Here is a 17,176-nt window from a genome sequence, read left to right as displayed (position 1 = left end):
TTTTTGCAAAATTTAAGTCTGGTGGGGGGAAGAAATCTAGGATTCACACATTCCATGAGATTTATAAAAGGTGGCATTCTTTTTTAGAAAAGATGGGAAGTTGGTGGGGCAGAAGGAGCTTGATTTCAAATGAAAAAAAGAGAACATTTATTAAAGACCAAACCAGTCTGCACTGAGTGGATTTAGATAAATATTACTTTGAGCTGCTTGAAAGAGATTTGGGGGCTGTGAAACCAAATAATCAAGTCACTACAGGAGACACCACCCAAGAAATCTGGCAGGGAGTGACAGTCACCTATTGTGATAAATAATCATGATCCTTCTGACTGCTTCTCACTCTCTGGTGCACAATGTCCCTTATTTACAACATTATATCTTACTTCACTGACCTAAGGTATTTATTGTGTTGTAATCATCTGCACAGAAAGACAGTTTCCACGGCTCTTGCTTGTGTGTGCCTTTCACTAACATTCCTAGAAGCTAGTGGCAAATATATATAGGGGGACAAAATCCTTCCAAGAAGGCTAAGGCTAAAGTCAAATGTGACATTTATTTGACAGAGAAAGGAGATTGATTAAACTCTGCAAAGACTGGTGCTATGTGTAATGCATTTATACAACAGGGGTGGGTCCTTTCTGTCCCTGACAAGTCTGGTTATTCCCTGTTCTCAGTGTTGATAGGGTATGTCTGTTGATGCTTTGGAGGATGTCGATGTGCCTGTTCATGGTTACCACTTTATGTCTTCACATCCTTCCCCTCAGTTACCTAGCACTGCATATTTCTAGTCTTCTGACTGGCAAATCATTTTTGTTACAGTTCTTTTGTGTAAAAACAGTTCACATAATAGCTCTGTGTTAGACAAGGCATTAATCCCACATCACCAGGATGAGTCAGCACCATGCACTCCTGCCTGCACGGCTCAGCTATTATGACGTCAGTGCTTGAGGGGAAGGCTCAGACATAAGCAGTATAGGAAACCTGTGTCACCTATTAGAAATCAAAGGGGAGACCTTTGAGATAAAAACATAATTGAAAGGCTGTCTCTGGCTCATAGGAAAATATGAAACTGACTCTATGCTACATCAACCATCAATCAAGCAGCTTCTAAAGAGATCCTATTTTTCAACCAAAGATAAGGTGAGGGAAAAGACCCATAGTGAGCTAATAGTCCACTCATGTGCCCATGATCTTGTCCCACCCCTGAGCCAGGTTTTCTGCTTGTTTAGGCTTGTTCCAAATCCTGAGGCTGCCTTTGTATCAGCAGGGTGACAGGGCCTATGACTGTTCTGCTGTCCTCAAGTACCCCATGGACACAGCTGATGCCCCTAAGAATGGGGCCTCAGAGGCCTGTAAAAAGGAAAGGAAAAGTTCCTTGGGAACAGATCAGAACATTATCTCCTCACTCCATCTAGCTTCAAGTGCCTTTTCAATGGCCTCCTCTGGACAGGTGCAGAATCCAGCCTATTTGACCTTCTCTCCTTGGCACTGTGTTTAATCCAGTGCCCCAATCTGGATTTGACCCAGATTTCAATAGGAATTGAATAGCTGCCAGACTTTCCCCCAAGAGTTTTCCGTTCCATTACTCTTTAGTAGAAACAAAAAGGATCCTTCATGATGCCTCGATGCCTTGAAGCAGGTGGCACACACTTGTCCTATTTGGGAGATCCAGTTCTTGTAAGTTAGGCCTCTTTACAATCAAACTCAAATACATTCTCAAGACAATACCTTTCAGTACTGAAAACTACATGTTGAAAACGTGATAATTGTTGTTTGACTTCCTAATGGCTGCCAATCTTACTGGAGTGAGATGGTATCTTAGGGTAGTTTTGATTTGCATTTCTCTGACTGCTAGCGATGGTGAGCATTTTTTCATGTACTTATTGATTGATTGTATGTCCTCTTCTGAGAAGTGTCTGTTCAGGTCCTTTGCCCATTTATTGATTGGGTTACTTGTTGTCTTATTGTCTAATTTTTTGAGTTCTTTATATATTCTGGTTATTAGGGCTCTATCTGAAGTGTGTGGAGTAAAGATTTGTTCCCAGGATGTAGGCTCCCTGTTTATCTCTCTTATTGTTTCTTTTGCTGAGAGAAAACTTTTTAGTTTGAGTAAGTCCCATTTGTTGATTCTAGTTGTTAACTCTTGCGCTATGGGTGTCCTATTGAGGAATTTGGAGCCTGCTCCCACAGTATGTAGATCATAACCAACTTTTTCTTCTATCAGATGCCGTGTCTCTGATTTAATATCAAGCTCCTTGATCCATTTTGAGTTAACTTTTGTGCAAGGCGAGAGATAGGGATTCAGATTCATTTTGATGCAAATGGATTTCCAGTTTTCCCAGCACCATTTGTTGAAGATGCTATCCTTCCTCCATTGCATGCTTTTAGCCCCTTTATCAAATATAAGATAGTTGATGTGGGGAAAAGGGCACTCTTGTTCATTGCTGGTGGGACTGCAAATTGGTGCAGCCAATTTGGAAAGCAGTATGGAGATTTCTTGGAAAGCTGGGAATGGAACCACCATTTGACCCAGCTATTCCCCTTCTCGGTCTATTCCCTAAAGACCTAATAAGAGCATGCTACAGGGACACTGCTACATCGATGTTCATAGCAGCACAATTCACGATAGCAAGATTGTGGAATCAGCCTAGATGCCCTTCAATAGATGAATGGATTAAAAAAATGTGGCATTTATACACAATGGAGTATTACTCTGCATTTAAAAATGACAAAATCATAGAATTTGGAGGGAAATGGATGGCATTAGAGCAGATTATGCTAAGTGAAGCTAGTCAATCTTTAAAAAACTAATACCAAATGACTCCTCTGATATAAGGGGAGGAAACAAGGACAGGGTAGGGACGAAGAGCTTGAGACGAAGATTTTCATTAACAGGGTTGAGAGGTGGGAGGGAAAGGAAACGAGAAGGGGAATCGCATGGAAATGGAAGGCGATCCTCAGGGTTATACAAAATGACATATAAGAGGAAAGGAGGGGTAAGACAAGATAATTCAAATGGAAGAAGTGATTTACAGTAGAAGGGGTAGAGAGAGAAAAGGGGAGGGGAGGGGAGGGGAGGGGGGATAGTAGAGAATAATACAGACAGCAGAATACATCAGACACTAGAAAGGCAATATGTCAATCAATGGAAGGGTAACTGATGTGATACAGCAATCTGTATACGGGATAAAATTGGGAGTTCATAAGTCATTTGAATCAAACTGTGAAATATGATGTATGAGGAACTATGTAATGTTTTGAACGACCAACAATAAAAAAATAAATAAATAAATAAAATTAATTAATAATAAAAAAAAGAAAAAAAAAAAGAAAACGTGATAATTTACTGCCTTAGTGACATTCTCTGTTAAAAAGACATCCCTCCATCACAGCGCCCCTCCCTCCCTCTTACTCTCACCCCAGCCAATCATCAGCCCCTGTGATAACCATCAGAAAGTGCAGTACTGCTGGGATCTTCTGCCTTCATTAGATTGCTAATAGTCTCCTACCATGCTTATAAAAGCTAATACTACTGCTTACCTTAGTTTTGATTAATTATTATTTATAGCTCTTTATTTAGTTTTCAGTCAACAAACATTTACTAGGCTCAGTTCTGAGAACTCCAAAATAAATATGAAATGCTCCCTTTTCTTAAAAATCTCATAGTCTGATAGGGAATATAAATAAGTAAATGAAGATTGCCTCATGGTGGGCACTGGAATGAATATAGGTATAAGATACATAGAGAAGAATGAGAAAAGAATGCTCAACTATATTTGAAAAGGCACCCAAGTTGGTTCTTAAAGTTAAAAAATTAAGAACAGTTTATAAGGTGGATTAAAAAAAGGTGGGGAAAGAAAAAAGGCTCATAATCAAGAAAAAAGCAATAACATTTATGAAGTCAGGAGACATCAGGCAGCCATATTCAAGGGGCTGAGCAGTTTGGTGCTGCTAAAGCTTGGTGACTAAAAGAAGAACATGAGAGACAGGGATGGAAAGATGGAAAGTAGGCAGGAGGCAAATCACAGATCTGTTGTAGGTCCTGCAGAGGAGTCTGGACTTCCTCCTGCAGACTTAGGGAGATCTTAAATAATTTAACCAACTTTGTGTTTTATAAAGAACACTCCAGTGATAGAGATGGCTGATTGAGAATAGAGAAACTAGGTCAAGGTGAAAACAATGGCCTTAGCTGTGCAATGGGGTCAAGTGGAGAGGAAAGTCTACTGGGAAGTTGGGTTAGTCAGCTTTTTGTCACTATGACCAAAATATCTAACAAGAACAACTTATAAAAGGAAAAGTTTATTTAGGCTCGTGTTTTTAGAGGTTAAGTTCATGGTCAGCTGATATCATTGCTTAGAACCTGAGATAAGGCAGAACATCATGGTGAAAGGACATGGTAGAGGAAAGCTGCTCAGCTTATGGAAACCAGTAAATAGAAAGAAAGAGAGATAGGAGTCAGGGGCAAAATATAATCCTCAAATGTATACCCCCAGCATTCTACTTAATCTAACCTTCCTCAAGTTACCATATGTAATCCATTCAAATTATTAATCCATCAAATAGATTAATCCACTGATGAGGTTACTATTCACATAATATAATCATTTCACCTCTGAATGTTCCTGCATTGCTGAACATGGTGCTTTTCAGGGGACATCTCATATCCAAACCCAAATAGAAATACTGACATTTGCATAACTCCAGCATACTTTGGCCTACTTCGTAATCCATGCCTTTTAGGAGAAAGGCTGTTGTGTGAGGCCAATAAATTTCAGACCAAATCGTATCCTTATGGGAGTTTCACTGGAGAACTTGATTTGAATCTGCCCCTACACTGAGCTGTTGCCTACTGGTCCCCAGGGGTGTGTATCTCCTGCCTACAACAGTCATGGGCAAGAAGAAAGGGAGCAGAAAAGAAAATGACATTGACAGTGTCCTGCTTTTGTTCACCTAGAAATGAAATCATTTCTTAATAATGCCTCCCTAAAGTCAATCAATGTCCCAATTTCCTATCATTTTCCCATTGCTGCCTTTTTCTAAGCAGCATTTCCAAGCCATTGAACTGAATTGCAACTTATGCACAGCCGGGTGTTGAAACAATTCAGTATATTCATTTCTTCTCTCTGAATTAGAGTTCACCATAAGTGTGCTTTTCTCTTGTTCACTTTGGGCTGCCAGGACAATTTAAAGGAAATTTTCAACAGCTTATGTTTCACATACCATGTTCTTTTTTGCAAATGGGAGGATCTGTGTGGGTGTGTTTAAGTCTTCTCTATATTGCTTTCTAGAGAAAGGTTTGAGAAGATGAACAAGATGAGGAGCAGGGACCTATTGAAAGCCCAGGTCCCCCAGTGACCTGAGTGCAGAACGTAGGCTGGTGATCAGATGGTCAATTATGTGTTTGTCAAAACACAGTGGGCTGCGTTCCAGACTGCCAGCTTTGGAGGCCCAGCTTCTGCCAACCAAATGTCATCTGGGAACATGCAACACTGGGCACTGTGAAGGAGTTTGAAATAGACCATGCCACAGCCAACCTACTGCCAGTCTTATAGCACCAATATGGCATGCACAGCCGGGCCCCATGTTTCAGAGCTCAGGAATTCACTGTACTAAATTCAGGAGGTCAGATGGGTTCATGTTTTCAAAGCCTATGTTCTCCGCTTTGAACACTGTGACTTGCTCCTCAGCAATTTCCAGGGGATTTTTCCAGTCACATCTCTGTGGAAACCAGTCTTTTTGTGATGGTTATGAGAGCCTTGTAAATGTCCTGGAGGAGAGGGGGAAAAAATAAACTTGCTCTGACAATGACTGTGATTCCTACAAGGGATTCCAGCTCTTAGGAAATTACATTAAAGGTGCATAGCTTTTAAAATATCAGGAACCACCTTGGCAACTTATAAAAAGCAGAAGGGCTTTGCCTATTTTATAAAGTGATTTGCATATACCTGCATAAATAATGTCCCCACCTGTACTTTTATGCATTTAGGTTGAATAAATTAAATTCAGTGATCTTTAAAATATTCACTGTCTTTCATTGCTCAGACATCATTTTCAGGACCCTTCCTCTTTGTTTGTTTTTCCCCCCTATGACAGTAGTGGCTAATTTAAAAAAAAAAATTATTTTAACTAATTGAGAGAATCTAACTACTCTGCATATCAAACGAGCCAGGAACTTTATCTCTGTCTTTTTGCATTTCTCTTAGTCTTCCAAACTATCCAACCATGGATTCAAGATATTTTTCATAAGAGAAAGAGGAGGAGTATATTACTAAGGTGAAATCCCAGCACAAGATAGTAACAAGCTCCACTACCTATGTGTATACCCACATTTCCACTGATAAACACCTCAGGGACACAATCACAGTGTTCTCTGGCCATGGCCACAGCCCCTTCAGGAACCATCCAGATACCAACCCATATCAATTATAACATGTGGCATCAAATCACATCCTGTCAGTAGACCAACCTCAACCACATTTATCCTGGAAGATATTATTAAGCATGCTTAGTGGAGAGTTAAAACATAAAATATAGGATATTTCCCTTCTGTGCTCTAAAGGAACTTAGAACTTGACTAAGTTATAGTATTGAGTGTTATATGCACATAAGACAATAAATGACTAAGTTCCAAAAGGAATGATGTAGTCTAGGAAATGCTATAGGATTTCATCCTTGAAAGAATCTTGAGGTCTAGAAAATTTCGTGTAAATTGTGATTCATCTGGGTCTTGAAAAATGGCTAGAAGGTATGAAAGACAGAGGGTCATCCAGTTAGAGGATCATATTCCAAGTAAAAGTATGCCCCTAAGTGCTGGGATCTTTGAAGGGGTTCATAACTAGCACACTTCTTCCCCACCCAAGTTATGAACCCACTGGAAAATAAGACAAAATAATTCATAGAAAGTAAACCAAATATTTTATAAATGCTGGTTGAAGAGTGTGGCTTACTGCTACAGGCAAAATGCACCCATGGACGCCCTTCCCTTCACTCTAATCTTTAGGAAACCCCTCCCAAGGAAAATTTGTATCAGCATAGGTGCAACACTTTTTGAGGTCACTAACTTCCACTGTCTGCAGAGAAAAGGAAGAAGACAAAGTATAAACTCCTGCACTTAGGAGTTTTGACAAATCAGTTCTGTCTAATTGAGAAATATGAACCAATGGATGCCTTACAAACAGGATAATTCATCTCCATGGGAAAGTATAAGAAATGAAGCAAGAGGCAAGTAGTGTTTAAAAATCTTCCTTCTGGACACAAAGAATGAAAAGGATGCATTCTTACCAACACAGATATCTCTACCTGGAAATAAGTGGAGGAATTACTGAGTGAGATCAAAGTGGGAACCTGAGCCAAGAGGCCAAACAAAACTCTCATCTATCTAAGGGGATGCTCCTATGGTGGTCATAGTGTTTATCCATGATCTCTACTAAGGGCTCCTTTAAAGAGTCTCAAGGTTTCTAGAGACAGAACCTAAAAGAACAGGAAAAAAATAAAGATAATATTAGAAAGAAAAATATGAACACTTATATTCTTTTTTTTTTTTTTTGGAGGTACCAGGGATTGAATCCAGGGGTGCTTAATCACTGAGCTACATTTGTAGCCTTCATTTTTTTTTTTTGAGATGGGGTCTCACTAAGTTTCTGAGGGTGACATTGAACTTAAAATTCTCCTGCTTCCCCTTCCCAAGTTGCTAGGATTACAGGTTTGCACACCTTCACCTAGCTGTACGTGTTCTTAAACTAATAATAATAGGACCTAATATTTCTGAATGTTTGCCTTGCTTTAGATACTGAAGTATAAGTACTTTTAAAACTGTCCTATTAAGCAGATGCTGTTGCTGTTATAGTCCTAGTTATGAGAAAATTGAGATTTTAGCATGTTTGAGTAAATTTTCCAAGAACACTTAATATATAGGTAGAGATAGAACTTGAATGCAAGACTGTTTTTAAAAACCTTGGCCAAATGTCAGTAAACACAAAGTGAGTATCTACCGAATGCTAAAGATAATAGTGAGAGAAGCAAACGTGGTCTACCTCTTCCTAAAACTTACAACCTGGGGAATTTAAGAGAGAGATTAATAAAATGTTCACATAAAATAACTTAAATTCACAAACTGTGCTTTCCACTATGAAATAAAAGAAGCAGATGCTCTAAGAACAAATAGAAGATGGGTATCCAATGGAGTTTAGAAGTTTAGGGGAAGTTTCCCTGAGGAAGTGACATTTGAGCTGTCATCTGAAAATAAAAAAGAAGAAATGAGGTTGGAAGTGGGAGAGGATTCCAGGCAGAGGGAACAGTATGGGTGAAGGCCCTGAATACAGCTGGAGAGAGAGAAGGAATCAAGCAGCAGCCCAAGTTGAGGTTGAAGAGATACATAGGATCTGCGATGCTGGCCCCATTGTAGCCATGTTAAAGATTTTTATCTTTATCCTAAGGACAATGGGAAACAAACTTATGAAGGAGTGGGGCGTGATCAATTTAGTGTTTTAAAAATATATACTTTTAGGTCTTGCTAAATTGCTGAAGTTGGCTTCAAACTTTCAATTCTCCTGCCTCAGCTTCCTGAGTCACTGGGATTACAGGCATGTACCACCTGAAAACAATAAATATTTATAGGCAAGAGCCACAATAGGACCCGGGATGCAGCTCAGAGGTAAAGTACCCCTGGGTCAATCCTCAGTACCTGTCCTGACCCCCAAAATACTGTTGAGCATTTATTCCAGAGAGGTGGCAACATAGCCAAAGCATGTACACCAGTGTTCATAGCAGCTTTATTGGTAGTAGCTCAAAATTGAAAACAACTCAGTTACCTTCAGTGGGTTAATGATTAAGCAAACCACCATACATCCATATTATGGTATTCTTCTCCACACTAACAAGAATGAACTATTGAGGCACACAACAGCCTGGATTAATTACAAGAGTATGACACTGAGTTTTTAAAAATCCCCAAATTACAAACTGCCATATATAGCACTCTTGATATGAAAAATTGTAACAATGTATAACAGATTTCTGGTTGACAGAGTTAGGGGACTGGGGTAGAAGTCAAGGTGACTGGCGATAATAGGGAAGCCACAGATCCTAACAACTTTTCTGTAGTTTGACTTGATGGTGTTCACATGAATCTATACCTGTAATAAAGTTGCACAGAATTTTATACACACACACACACACACACACACACACACACACTTATGCCTGTGAATATAAAACTGTTGAAATTTGAATAAGGTAAATGGATTATACAAAAGTCACACTCCTTTTTTGTGATATTGTATTGCAGTTAAGTGAGATGTTACCACTAGAAAACAGTAGTTAAAGGGAATAACAGATCTCTTTGTATTGTCTCTTATAATCACATGTTAATCTACATATCTGAAATCAAATGCCATAGACAGAAATAGATCTAGCAAGCTTCATTGTGGTGAATGATTTGGAAAGATCAATAGTGGGTATGTGGGGTGGGGTCGTGGCTCAATGGTACAGTGCTCTCCTAGCATGTGTGAGGCACTGGGTTTGATCCTCAGCACCACATAAAAGAATAAATAAATAAAATAAAGGCATTTTGTCCATCTATAACTAAAAAAAAAAGTGAATATGGGAAGACCAGTATGGAAGCTATCATGACCACACAGGAGTCAGACTAGGAACATGACAAAGGAAATAGAAGAAGAAGAAGTGGAACTGAGAGATAATTCAAAAGTAAAATATGCACAACTTTCTTGTGGATTGTTTCTGGTAGATGAAGGAGAGAGAAGGGCAACTCTGACCCCAGTTTTAAGCTTACAAAGCCTTGTGGAGATGGTGACATCTATAGTCATATAAAATATCAAAGGAGGACTGGAGTGGAGGGGAAGATTGTAGGTTCCATTCTTGAGATGTTGAGTGTTAGGTGCCTTTGATAGATATAAGTGAGCATATTGAAATAGATGTTAAAATATATACAACTGGAATTCAGAAATAAAATGAAGGCTGGGAAGATAAGTTCAGGGTAGTTAACATGTAGTGGTAAATTAATCTATTGGCATGGATGGCACTGCCAAGGGACAAGGTGTGATTGAGAAGAAGACCCAAACAGAAGCTTGAAGAACTCTCAATATCTAATCATCTGCTAGAGAAAAATGAAATCTGTAAAGTACCCTCAAAATAAGGGGTGTTTTAGCTGAAATGGTCACAGGAAAAGTAGGAAACAAAGGCACACGAATCAAGAGAAGACAGCATTTGGGGGTCAGCAGTGTCAAGTGCTCTGAGAGGCCAACTAAGTCTAGAAAATGTCCATTGAACATATTAATTTGTAAATTATTGTTGAGGTTAGCCAAAGCTGTTTTGTTGAAGTGGTAGAAGCAGTAACTTGTTTATAATGGACTGAGGAGAGAGTGAGAAGTGAAAAAATAGAGCAGCACACATGGACCAATTTAGAAGTTTTCCTGTGAAGAAAAGGAAAATGAGCTACATAGTGTCTTGAGAGGGGAAGTGAGGTCAAAAGAAAGTTTGAGGAAAAATGGAAACTTTTGACTCTTTAGTTTACTTGTGGGAAGAATTCAATAGAGGAAGAGAGATTCAATGTACACAAGAGAGAGGAAGACAGTATGATTGGTAGTGGGTGATTCCTGATAAAGCTAGAAGGATGGCATCATACGTATAAATGGAGGCATAGAAAAATGGGCACCTCTTCCATCCTTACAAGGAAGAAAAATTAAAGAATAGAGGCAAATGCTGGTCCACATGTAGGTTTGGTACTAGCAGGTGATGAGATTTTTCATGTGATGACTCCTAAAGTGCAAGGTCTTGCCAAGAATAAGTGGGGAGGGGAAGATCTGATGAAAATAGTGGTTTAAAATAGCTCTGAGCACAACTGGAGCAGCAAGTTGATCAAAGAAACAGTAGAATTCTCTTTCTTTGGCAGTGTGAAAGGCTCAGGTGAGTTCAGTAGCTTAACATTGATACCCATATGTCCAGCATTTCCAATGTGGAAAATCAGAAGAAATGGGTATTTGAGTTCAAGTTATGATAGAGTTTTACCTAATGTTTGTAAAACAGCATTACAGGTGTAACTGCTGCTGCTGGTTTTTGTTTGTTTGTTTGTTTGTTTTTGTTTTGGTTGAGACTAATATAGAAGGGGAAAGCAGAGCGTATAAGGGGTCAGTTAAATTCTTCAAGCACATGTTGAGCATTGTTTCTGTGTTTGGTACAGAAAATACTGAAATGAATAAAATACTATCCCTGCCTCAAGTAGCTCCCAGTCTGGGATGGTTTGAAGGCTACCATTTGGTCCAAAAGGCCAGGAACAGTTGGTTAGATAAACTTTGACAAAAAAAAAAAAAAAAAAAAACAAGGACACTTGTGTTATTCCTTTCTTTCGCCAGCTCCTTTCCCTTCTCTCCCCATCTTATCTCTTCATTGCCCTTCACTGTGTTGCTTTTCCCCAAAAAGACTATTCTTTGCCTTATTGCCAACCAAGCCTCTAATATGCATCATACACATATGAGTGACTATTTTGATTTCTTTCATTATCATTTTGCAAAAATATGATCATTTAGGAACAAACAGATCATCAACTTGAAGTGTGGTATGGTGTGAATTTTCCCTAAATGGTAAGAGTTGGTGTCTGACTTTATAGAAAGGTCAGTTATTTAAATGAGGGAAGGATAGAGGAAGAGTAGGTGGGTTACAGAGAAAGGGAAGAAGAAGGAAGGTAAAGTGGAGAAGAAGGGAAAGAAAACTAATTAGAAAGAACTCAGGTAGCAGCAAATCCTTGATATTCAAGAGAACTCCCATTTGAAATAAATATATTAGCCTATGTCCCTAATGGTGATCTATACCATCAGCTTCCACAAACAGCTTCCAGACCTATACTCCTAAGGATTAATTAAGTCCCAGCTGCTGGCAATGGAAGGAAGATGTAAAGAGAACCTAAAGGTGGTGGAAATTCTTGATTTCCCATAGACATCAAATCCTGTAGTCCAGTTTATTCTGAGTATTATAAAATGGTAGCTTATAAAGAGGTGGTGGCAGTTACAGTTTTCCTTTATTTAAGCACATTCCATTCTATTAGATTCCCTTAGGAAATGACATTAGGACCATTTGACTCAAAACTAAATTGCAGATACATCTGGGGTAAAATTTGGCAGCTGTTGAGTGATGCAGCTGTATTTTTTTTAATATTTACTTCTTTCATGATTCTATAATTCATACTTATTGTAAAATATTAAGAAAGTATAGAGCAAGCCAAAAACATCCACAATTCCACCACATAGAAACTTATTAACAAATTTTTAGATAACTCTCGTCTCTTCTCTAGATAATAACATAACGGAGCATACATTTTGTGTATAAGATTGTGTCCTATTTTTAACTCAATATTGTATAATAAATACTTCCTGGTATAATTATAAACTCTTTGTAAATATCTTGGTAATCTCTGAATAGTATTCTGTCATATAAAATTCCTAGAATTGACCTATGTCCTATAAATGTTTAGGTTATTTCCAGTAATTAAACTTTTATATTTTAAAATCCTGTAGAGTAAGAACTACTATACAGCACATCAAATTGTCAAACTTGAAGGAAACTTAAATGAGGCAGTAATGCTACCCACCCAAAAAAACTGGTCAGGCAATAATAGCACCCTTTAAGAGAGCTACTAATTGTGAAAGACTTTGAAAATCATATTGGAATTCTACCTAAAGCTCTTTTTCCCCTAAAAGTAAAAGTTCTAAATTTTAATTCCAAAAGCTATACATTTAGTTTTCCTTGAAATTGTTACAATGATAGTATGCATAAGAACAAAGGAAAATTCCTTCAAAATCTCACAGCCTAGAGATAAGCACTGTGTATAGTTGGGAAATATATTTGCATACTTCTATGTTTATCTGTCTCTTTTTTTCTCCCTCCTTCTCTTTCTAAAATGAAATAAAAAGGAACCTACTGTTTTATAATCTGCTCTTTTCACTTAACACTGTAATAGCCATTTTTCATATTAATAAATATACATTGGCATCATCTTTACAGCAACATTGTACTCCAGTATATAGATAATATATTGATTTGATCACTTATTATGGACATTTGGGACACTTAGAACTTTTTCCTTAATAATGCTACAATGACCGTCTCTATATATGAAACTTTCCTGTGTGTATTTTAAAAGACATTTACCTGGTTACTTCCTCAGAATAAATTTAAAGTGGTAGAACTACCAACATAAGATGCAGGCATTGCTAAACCGTCCCCCCAGTAAAGTTGTATCAATTTACATTTCCCCTAGAAAGAAAAGGACTAGCCAGCTCTCCACATCTTTACTAATTCTGTAATTCTCAGTTGTAATTTTTACCATACATATGAATATTTTCATATTGGAAGTATAAAGGTACATTTTCCATGTATATAATCAAAGCCTGAAAACTTAAAGAAAACTATCTTAAACTATATCACATGAAAATAAAAATTGCTATGGCAGAAAATATTTTTTAAACTGGGAAAAATATTTGTGACATACCCCTTACACCTTAGGAGTGGTTATTAAATCAATAATGAAAAGATTAAAATTTTTTTAAATTTTATAGTTGTAGATGGACAGCATGCCTTTATTTTATTTATTTATTTTTATGTGGGCTGAGGAGTGAAAAACAGTGCCTCACTCGTGCAAGGCAATTACTCTGCCACTGAGCCATAGCCCCCACCCAAAATTTTATTATTTGTTACTAGTATTTTCAGTTATTTGTAGATTTCTGTTATTTTGATTATTAATTCTATCATTTTAAAATAATTTTAATTGTTAGTGTCATTTTAAATGAGTTTATTAATACATATGTTTAAAATAAAAACTTGGAAAGAACACTTTAGCAATATAACAAGCACCAGGTTGCTTAGTCACATTCTTTACTGCAAAAGCAGTGTTCCCTTAAGTCCTATAAGACCATCTCAGGCTCTTCTTCTAATGTTCTATGGCCACAACCACTCTCACTGCCCTCCCCTGGAGTGTTGTGAGGAGCAATGTGCTGGTGGAGGCACCAATGGAATTTCTGGGTAAGGGTAGTTTGTGCTTCTTGGTTACGTATGGTTATGTTTATCTGGTGTCACCATCCTCCAAACAAGCAGGTGAATTGTTCACTCATGTGTATGTAAAAATGCTCATTCCCACTCTGCTATCAGACTCCAGAATCAGTAAATTACCAGGAAGAGAAAAATACGCACTGGCAACTCTGCCTGATTCCTGTCTCCAACGCAGAATTGCCGCTATTCTTCTAGCAGATGTAGATAGAGATTTCTGAATGTTCTCATAAATAAAGTGCTAGAGGCCATGTCATCAATGTCCTCCACCTCCCCCCACCAACTCCCATGTGTATTACTACATACTTAATGAAATAGAATATTTTTAAGCAACTTCAGGGAAAGTGAAAGACACTAGAGAAACAGAAATGCCGCACTGACAGAATCACCCCAGCATTCACAGTACAAACTGTGACAGGGCATCTTCCTTGTGTTTTAGGAAGCGAGCATCTGGACTCTCAGAGTCATTTCTCTGAGTTTTTCAAAGGGACAGGAGCTGTTGAACAAAGCTGTTCATAGTAGTAATTGAAGCATTCCTTTAGCACAAGAAGTTCAGTTGCTGATGATAAGGGGTGGAATGAGTCTCGGGGCATTCTTTCCCCCTTTTGGTAGAAAATTATTTAGGAAAATATATATATGAAAGTGTATACCTTAATTCCTAAAACAGTGTCCAGAAAAGAAGCAGAAGAGAAGCAAACATGTCAAAGATTTGTGGCAAAACCTTCAGGCCAACCTCAGGCTGGTGAGAATGGTAGGAGCCAAGCTTAGCAAGTGACTTGTTCTCCATCTGAGCAGTCAAATGCCCCATGAGGTAGGTCTGAGCATATGGTCAGGAGCCAGGCTTTAGTGCTGCTAGTGGTACTGCTAGAGACCATAAGGCTGGCTCAAGATACATAGGGCTCCAAGTGCTGAATGTCTCACTTCTTAATGATGCCCTTGGAAACTTTACATATTTTGTATGTGCTTCTATAACATAGCTAATATTCATAGGCCAAATAGGAACACAGGAGAGATGATAAATGTTGAGTGTTAATAACATTATGAGTGCTCTTTTTTCACATTTCTTTTTCTTCCTTAAACATGATTGCTGTTCAAAGCTGTGTGTGTGTGTGTGTGTGTGTGTGTGTGTGAATGTGAGAGAGAGAGAGAGAGAGATCCCATATACAAGCAATCTACATATTCACAAAGTAATTCTACTAAGGTGCTTATAAAGACAAGTTGTATAAGAAGTCTTTATACTGATAAAATTAAGATCTTAGATTCATTAGGTTCTTATTTTATATACTCTTCATCATTCCTTCTAGTGTAGAGTATTAAATACAAATTAGGCAATAGGCATACCTTACTTTACCCTTACCACAGAGACACTTCCAGATTTATTTAGAAGAGGCCTTCTCGCCTTTTACATTGTGGAAAAATAAAATGGGGTTCACCTTATTCCTTCCTCATAAGTTTCTAGGCTTATTGGTAAAAAGAAAATAATTATCACCTCTAATTTATAATTGGCTCTATATTTGGGGTAAAAGAAGCACATATCTATGAAAGAATATGAGTAAAAGATATGCCTAAATCCTTTATTAGTGTCCTTCTGTCAGTTGTTACAAGCTGACAAACGGCACATGAAGAGAAGTAATAAGAAGTCTACAGTCACAATGATTTTCTGGAATTTCCCCCCCCTGCTTTTATCCATCACTGCTGAGCTTGAATAATGTCTACTACATTGGTCCTTTACCAATAGCTTCCAAGTATTTCTCTTCCAGTCTTATAACTATTACTTTCCACTGAAGATTAGAATCTTAACACTGTTCAGCTTTTCCAATATGCATGAAGCATCTGTTGACAGGGTGTCTGTATACTACCTATCCATCTACTTAAAAGAACCAATTGCTTTATCATCTTAATACTATCAATCATTAGAATAGGTACTTAGGCCAGTCACTTTACAGGAAGTTGTTTGTTTGCCATTCCATCCCAAATCTCTGCTACACCCAGCAAGAGAATTTCAGACACATAGGCTAATATCCAGAAATCTGCTTCACAGAGCTGAATCCAAGTGCAGGATCTAAGAGAACTCTTATTGACTACTGTTATTTGGAGTTGTTCCCTTTATCCAATCAACAAGAATAATTCCTTTTGAGCCATTTTAATGTTGGATCCTGGCTTATTCCTCCTTATAGAATGTGAGGAGGGTTATATTTAAATTCCAGATAAATACTTTTATCTAGTGTCTTAGTCTGTTTTTGCTACTATAACAAAATAACTGAGACTGAGTAATTCACAATCAGAAATTTATTTTTTTAAGAGAGAGAGAGAGAGAATTTTTTAATATTTATTTTTCAGTTTTCGGTGGACACAACATCTTTATTTTATTTTTATGTGGTGCTGAGGATCGAACCCAGCGCCCCGCGCATGCCAGGCGAGCGCGTTACCGCTTGAGCCATATCCCCAGCCCAAGAAATTCACTTTTTAATGTTCTGGAGGCTAGGAAATTCAAGATCAAGTCACCAGCAAGTTCAGTGTCTGAAGTAGCTTCTTTGTTTCCAAGATGGTACCTCTTGCTATGTCCTCCCAAGATGGAAGAGGTGAATGCTATATCCTCATGTGGCATAAAGTAGAGACACAAAAGGAAGGGAGGCAGATCCCTCTCACTTCTTTCATAAGCATGCCAATCAATTCATGAAGGTTCTTCTCTCATGCCTTAATTACCTCCTGATTGTCCCACCTCTTAATGCTATTACATTGGCTATTAAGTTTCAATATATGAGTTCAGGCAGACATGTGATACCATAGCACAAAGTAAGAAATGAATTTATAATTTTTAATTCTTGTAATAAAATAATCTTTCATTACGTTCTTCCATCTCTCATTTCTGCTCTGGTAACAAGACAGAGATAGGGGTATTCTTTAGAGGAGAAACAGGAGCTCTATATGGTAACCCCCCAAATGGATATAAACTTTGAAACAGGAAAAGATGCAAATAGAAGCCAGAAAAACAACTGAGAACTGTGTGTACCTTAACTGCATCAGTCACCCTAAAATGAATTAGGCATCAGTTAAGATGGAATCAAAAACATACATGCCAATTATTTATCTATTTTAAGATTGTGTAAGGTTTCACTTTCTT

The 17,176-nt window shown here is 37.9% G+C and overlaps 1 protein-coding gene across 7 annotated transcripts in view; it reads left to right on the top strand.

The window, feature by feature from the left end:
- Window positions 1-17,176, top strand: part of Zbtb20 (zinc finger and BTB domain containing 20) — a 780,801-nt gene that overhangs the window by 616,587 nt on the left and 147,038 nt on the right. The window lies entirely within an intron of this gene.

Source organism: Urocitellus parryii, chromosome 2, assembly GCF_045843805.1.
Source record: "Urocitellus parryii isolate mUroPar1 chromosome 2, mUroPar1.hap1, whole genome shotgun sequence".
Lineage (NCBI taxonomy): Eukaryota > Metazoa > Chordata > Mammalia > Rodentia > Sciuridae > Urocitellus > Urocitellus parryii.
The sequence above is the reverse complement of the archived record's forward strand: the minus strand, read 5'-3'. Positions and strand labels throughout refer to the sequence as shown.